Genomic DNA, 7135 nt, shown 5'->3' with positions numbered 1-7135 from the left:
ACCGTTCATCGCTGCTTGCAGCTTTAATTATTATTATTATTTGTACGTGTCACGGGTTATAAAAGGTGACGAGGGGGAGGTGACGCAAGGGTTTTTTTGTTTGGAGCGCGCTGACCGACGGCGGACTCAGAACGGCAGCAATCCGGCGACTTTCTATTTTGAATTCATACCAACGCGCGGGATCACTAATAGAAGACTGCGCAGGAACACTGTGAACTGGCCCAGCACCTACCGGACTAGGGTGAAGTAGCGCGGGGATTGAACGTGGCGCTTCGTCTCTGCCTGGTCGATCAGCTGTTTGCCGGCTTTTGGGGGGGGGGGGGGTGCGCGCGTGCAGTCATTTCCTTTTGTTTTGGGGGACTGCAAATGTGGAGTACGTGTGATCGAATACAATATTGTTGACAACACCAAAAAGCTACATAAAAAAGCTACCCTTATACTGTAGCTGCGAGCGTGGGGTGGCACTATATGACATTGCGTAATCACTGCCAGAAAGCAGGTCAAGTACATCCGCCGGATGTACCGGGCGGCTCCAGAATCTTACATAGCGGAGTTATTTCCCACAGACCCCCGATGGCAATAGCGGAGCCGCAAATCGTCATTTTCAAAGTCATTGTAGCGGCACAATTTTTTTCAAGCTGTTATTTTAAGGTCCAAAAGTTACATAGTGTTGCTTTAAGGTCCACTAAATCGGCTTCATCCGTGAGTTATACCCAGTTACCATTTATATTAACATGTTTACGTTAATATGTCTTTGTTTTGAATACAGTTTTGGTTATTATTAGTTAATGGTCAAACACTTAATGATGTACAATTGTATTTACAAAAGCATATGATTTGTGCTCTTTTTCAGTTTTACAAATTATTACATTTTCCTGCATTAAATCTGACAAATACAACAACTGTCTGTTCCTTGGAGAATTCGGTGCTGGATAATGTATTGTCAAGCTGGCTGTTTAGCTGAAGAACACGTTTAAACAACAACCTTTAGCGAGAACAGTACAATGTATTAGCTGATTAGCGGATTAGCTCCGCTCGGCCGACCACCTGCGCCCTTGACCCCGTCCCGTCTCCCATTCTTCAGGCTATTGCTCCTGACCTTCTGACCTTTCTCACCCATCTTATTAACAGCTCCCTCTCAACTGGCTGTTTCCCTAACTCTCTGAAGGAGGCGAGAGTCAACCCTCTCCTGAAGAAACCCACGCTCGACCCATCTGAAGTCAGCAACTACAGACCGGTCTCTCTTCTTCCTTTTCTCTCCAAAACTCTGGAGCGAGCTATCTTTAACCAAGTGTCCTCCTATCTCCACAGTAACAGCCTTCTTGACCCTCACCATTCTGGATTCAAGGCCGGACACTCAACAGAGACTGCCCTCCTTGCTGTCTCCGAGCAGCTTAACACTGCTAGAGCAGCCTCTCTCTCCTCTGTCCTTATCCTTCTAGACCTTTCTGCAGCATTTGACACCGTGAACCACCAGATCCTTATCTCTTCTCTTCAGGACCTGGGGATCTCAGGCACTGCACTCGCTCTTTTCTCTTCCTACCTTAACGACCGCACTTACCGGGTAACTTGGAAAGGATCTGTGTCTGATCCTTGTCCTCTCACTACTGGGGTTCCTCAAGGCTCCGTCCTGGGTCCCCTGCTCTTCTCTCTGTACACAAATTCTCTCGGCTCTGTCATTCGTTCGCATGGCTTCTCCTACCATAGCTATGCCGATGACACCCAACTGATCCTCTCGTTTCCACCGTCCGAAACACAGGTGGCGGCGCGAATCTCTGCCTGTCTGACCGACATCTCTCAGTGGATGTCTGCACACCACCTGAAAATCAACCCTGACAAGACCGAGCTACTATTCCTTCCAGGGAAAGGCTCCCCCACCCATGACCTGACTACCACCTTCAACAGCTCCGTGTTGGCCCCTACCCTGACTGCCAGGAACCTCGGGGTGACACTCGACAGTCAACTCTCCCTGACGGCCAACATCGCTGCGACGACGCGTTCCTGTAGGTACATGCTGCACAACATCAGGAGAATACGGCCTCTTCTTACTCAGAAGGCGGCGCAGGTTCTGATCCAGGCTCTGGTCATTTCACGCCTTGACTACTGCAACTCCCTCCTGGCTGGTCTACCTGCTAAGGCCATCCGACCCCTGCAGCTCATCCAGAATGCAGCAGCTCGACTGGTCTTCAGTCTCCCGAAATTCACCCACACCACTCCGCTCCTCCGCTCTCTCCACTGGTTACCGGTGGCTGCTCGCATCCGCTTCAAAACATTGGTTCTGGCGTACCGCGCTCTGAACGGATCGGGCCCCGCGTCTACATTCGGGATATGGTCACACCGTACACCCCGGCACGTTCGCTCCGCTCGGCAACAGCGTAATCGACTTGTGCCTCCTGCACCTCGAGCTAATCACTCGAAATCCAGACTGTTTTCTGTCCTGGCTCCTCAGTGGTGGAACGAGCTCCCCACTGACATCAGGACAGCAGGAAGTCTCTACATCTTCCGCCGGAGACTAAAAACACATCTTTTCCGACTATATCTGGATTAAAACACAGATTTGCACTTCAGTGGCACTTAAATAGCACTTACTTATGGTACTTTTGTAGTTCGACTATGTTATGAAATGTTACTTCCTGTATTCTTGTTGTTCTTAGTTTATACTCTAGGTTGAAATGCACTTATTGTAAGTCGCTTTGGATAAAAGCTTCTGCTAAATGACATGTAATGTAATGTAATGTACATATTTCACCATTGAGACGAGAGTTTTGGGACACAAACATGAGCTTTGAGTTGAGAGGCATTGTAAAGAATTGACTCTGCCAATGGTTGATGCTGGTTTTGATGTTGGTGGTTACTTTTTAGTTTGAGCTGATTTAACAAACAACGTTTCTCTCCGGCTATCTGGCAGTGTTTGACAATATTTTGACAATAATCGGTTGATTGTCTGATGCTATTGTGAAATGTGATTATGAGAAATCACAAAGCAGGGTTTGATTGAGTCTTAATATTATGGTTTAGTTAAACCTCCTGACATTAACACATGTCTGTAAATTGCAAAACATCACACATTGATAATTTAAATTCTTAAAATATTTTGTATTCTTGTCATTGTAAAGTTTCTGACAGTAATTGTATGAACAACAAACAGCCGCACAGAATACTGGTATTCACAAAATATATGAATACATTTTATATTAATAAAAAAAGATTTGACATGTTTTATGAAAATGAAGTTCCCCCAGAACTAAAACGTAATTTGAAATTACATTTACCTGAAAGGTATTTCTCCCCCGATTACGTTTGTATTTGACATCTTACAAATACGTTTCTAATCAACATATATTTGCCGTTTGTTGTCTTGCTTTTCTACAATGCGTTTATTAATTAAAAAAAGGGTACTCAATTATTATTTATTATTATTTTATATATTGTATCGCCTGCGTATTAAGACAGCAATAGGCCTGTTTACTTTTTATTTAGTTGCAAACCTTTCCCCTTATGTGACAGCCCACATGTATGAACGTCTTTATGTTGAAACGGAATGAAGGTTCATGACGTAACTCATGGTTGTCTATTGTTTTTCAGCATTCAATCTCTCAGTTCGTTGGCTTAAAATCATAGTGTTACGATCTCAGACACTTAGGAAGTAGGACCCAATTGCACGACCCGGGAGACAGAGATAAAGTATTTGTAAGTACTTTATTTTTCGGTTCTGCAGTGAACAAAATGAAAGCGCTCACGTAGTGAGGGATCAAAAACTTTTCAAGAGCACAACATAACCCGACCTGATCATGGCAAAAGACCAGACGAACTGACAAGGAACACTGGGAGACAGGGGAATTTAAGCACATGGTAACAAGACACAGGTGGGACCAATCAGGGGCGGCTGACACTGATGAGCATAGGAGACAGGTGTGATGACAGGTGAAAACAATCAGGAAGCCTGGAATGAGAGAAAGCGAACATAAATGACCTGAACCTCTCTAGCATATCTGTCGGTGCACAACAGTACCCCTCTAGGGCCAACTCCTGATGGCCCAGGCTGATTGTAAAAGTCGTGGATAAGAGTCTTGTCTACGATAAATGAAGCAGCTATCCAGCTTCTAGCCTCAGGACCGTAACCCTTCCAGTCTACCAGGAATTGCTTGCCCTCCCTATTACGGACCTCCAGTAGCTTACGGACCTTGTAAACGTCACCCCCTTCAAAGAACTGGGGCGGTGGAGGGGGCTTGGAGGCGGGAACAAGTGTGCTCTCACACACCGGCTTGATTCTACTAACGTGAAACGTTGGGTGCACTCTCAAGGTCCTGGGAGTTGCAAGCGACCGCCGGGTTGATGACTCTGGACACTGGAAACGGACCCACAAATCTCGGAGCCAGTTTCTTTGAGGCGACATGGAGTGGTAAGTCTTTGGTAGAGAGCCAAACCTTTGGCCTGGACTGTAGGAGGGAGCGACCCTGCGATGAACGTCCGCAACAGCCTTCATCCGAGCTGAACTTCGGAGAAGAGACTGGCGCACCAGCCCAAACTCTGCGACAACGTCTGATCATGGCATGTGCCGATGGAACCATCACCTCTTCCTCGTTGTTAGGGAAAAGTGGAGGCTGGAAACCATTGACACAATGGAATGGAGAGAGACCTGTGGCCGCCGTGGGAAGGGTATTGTGGGCAACCTCGACCCATGTGAGGTGGTCACTCCAGGTGGTCTGGTTCGGGAGACGAGACAACGAGCGTAGTCTCTAGTTCTTGGTTCAGACGCTCCGACTGTCCATTTGACTGAGGGTGATATCCTGATGACAGGCTGACGGTGGCACCTATGAGTCGACAAAACTCTTTCCAGAAGGCGGAAATGAATTGTGGACCCTGTCGGAAACAATGTCATTAGGGAATCCATGGATCCTGAATACGTGATTCATCATGACCTCTGCGGTGACTTTGGCAGAGGAAGCTTGGTCAATGGGATGAAGTGAGCCATTTTGAAAATCGATCAACCACTGTTAGAACCGTAGTCTTGCCTCTGGATGAGGGAAATCCTGTCACAAAATCCATCGAAATGTGTGACCAAGGACGATGGGGAATCGGCAGCGGCTGGAGCAAGCCCATCTTAACTTGAGATGAGGTCTTATTACACGCACACCGGACAAGCCGCTACATACTCGGCCACATTTTTCTTCATGGATGGCCACCAGAAACGTTGTTGAATCCTGAACATTGTTCTTGCTACTCCCGGATGGCACGAAAGCACAGATGAGTGAGCCCAGTGGATGACCTTGGGTGAAGAGCCTCAGGAACAAACAGCAGATTGTTGGGACACTCGCTAGGCGCTGGATTCATGACATTTGCCTCTTTAACGTCTGACTCCACTTGCCAGGAAAAGGCTCCGATCACCCGGTTAAGTGGAAGGATGGTCTTGGGCTCTACCGCAAGTGGTTCGGGATCGTAAAGACGAGACAAAGCATCGGGTTTTGATTCTGAGACCCGGGACGAAAAGAGAGTGTGAAGTTGAATCTACTAAAGAAAAGTGTCCACCTGGCCTGACGGGAGTTGAGACGCTTAGCCTTTCTTATATATTCTAGATTCTTGTGATCTGTCCAGACTAAAACGGTTGCTCTGCACCCTCCAGCCAGTGTCTCCATTCCTCGAGGCAGCTTTTACAGCTAACAATTCCTTGTTTCCCACGTCATAATTCCGCTCTGCCGTTGTCAACTTCCGCGACAGGTAAGCACATGGATGCATCTTGTTGTCTTCTGCAGAACGTTGAGACAGTACTCCTCCAATTCCCTCATTGGAAGCATCCACCTCGACCATAAACTGGCGCTGGGGATCTGGAATGGTGAGTATGGGAGCTGATGTGAATCTATCTCTGAGAAGTTTGAAAGCAAGATCCGCCTGGGGGGTCCACTTGAAGGGAACCTTAGGAGAAGTCAGAACATGCAGAGGAGCAGCAACAGAACTGAAATTCCTAATAAACTTCCTATAGAAGTTAGCAAATCCTAGGAACTGCTGAACCTTTTTCCTGGAGTCTGGTGTGGGCCACTGGGATACTGCACTGACTTTCGCAGGATCCATTTGGATATGATTAGGTGAGACTATGTATCCTAAGAAAGACACCTCTTCTGTGTGGAACTCGCACTTCTCTGCCTTGACATATAGCTGATTATCCAGTAGTTTCTGCAAAACTTGGCGGACATGGTTAACATGAGATTTAGCGTCTGGGGAGAAAATCAGTATGTCATCCAGATACACAAACACTGAAATATTCAAGAATTCCCAAAAACCTCATTCACAAAAGCTTGAAAACAGCGGTGCATTGCACAGTCCAAAAGGCATTACCAAGTACTCATAGTGACCATTCTGAGTGTTGAATCCAGTCTTCCACTCATCCCTTGTTTTATTCTAACCAAGTGATATGCATTTCTTAAATCCAACTTGGTGAATATCTTGGCCGTTTGAAGCAGTTCAAAAGCAGATGACATGAGTGGCAGAGGATAGCGGTTCTTCACCGTAATGTCATTTAGTGGACTGTAGTCTATGCAAGGTCTCAGAGACCCGTCTTTCTTTCCCACAAAGAATCCGCTCCGGCTGGAGACGATGAAGGACGGATAATCCCTGATTTGAGTGAAGAGGAGATGTATTCATCCATTGCTGTTCTCTCAGGTCTCGAAATCGAGTAAAGTCTCCCCTTGGGAATGGGGGCTCCGGTAAGAGATCAATGGGACAGTCAAAATCTCGGTGAGGAGGTAGCGACAAGGCTTTAGACTTGTTAAACGCTTCTTTTAAATCATGGTAACAGGAAGGTACCTTGTGTAGATCAGGATAGTCAGGGTGATCTATAATGATCCTACTAGAGTCTGTTGGTGCATTAACAGGTTGCAAGTTTACACTGCCTTTACAATCCTCTCCCATTCCTTAACTTTCCTGAAGGCCAGTCTATGTGAGGATTGTGGATCTTCAACCAAGGAAACCCCAAAATAATCGGGTGCTGAGTCGACTCAAAAATATGAAATTGCATGCTCTCGGTATGGTCCTTATTTATAGTAATCTGTATGGGCTCAGTGCAATGGGTAACTGTGAACAACAAGCGGCCGTCTAAGGCACTGGCACTAACAGGATGAGATAGCGGGACAGTTTTGGA

At 46.5% G+C, this 7135-nt stretch overlaps 1 long non-coding RNA gene across 1 annotated transcript; it reads left to right on the top strand.

Moving 5' to 3' along the window:
- The first annotated feature begins 7 nt into the window (after positions 1-7).
- Positions 8-3406, top strand: LOC130211762 (uncharacterized). Its single transcript, XR_008835151.1, has 2 exons — positions 8-1219; positions 1312-3406. It is a non-coding gene; the product is annotated as an uncharacterized LOC130211762 (long non-coding RNA).
- The last annotated feature ends 3729 nt before the right edge of the window (positions 3407-7135 follow it).

Source organism: Pseudoliparis swirei, chromosome 21, assembly GCF_029220125.1.
Source record: "Pseudoliparis swirei isolate HS2019 ecotype Mariana Trench chromosome 21, NWPU_hadal_v1, whole genome shotgun sequence".
NCBI classification, from domain to species: domain Eukaryota; kingdom Metazoa; phylum Chordata; class Actinopteri; order Perciformes; family Liparidae; genus Pseudoliparis; species Pseudoliparis swirei.
This window is presented reverse-complemented; position numbering and strand designations above follow the sequence as displayed.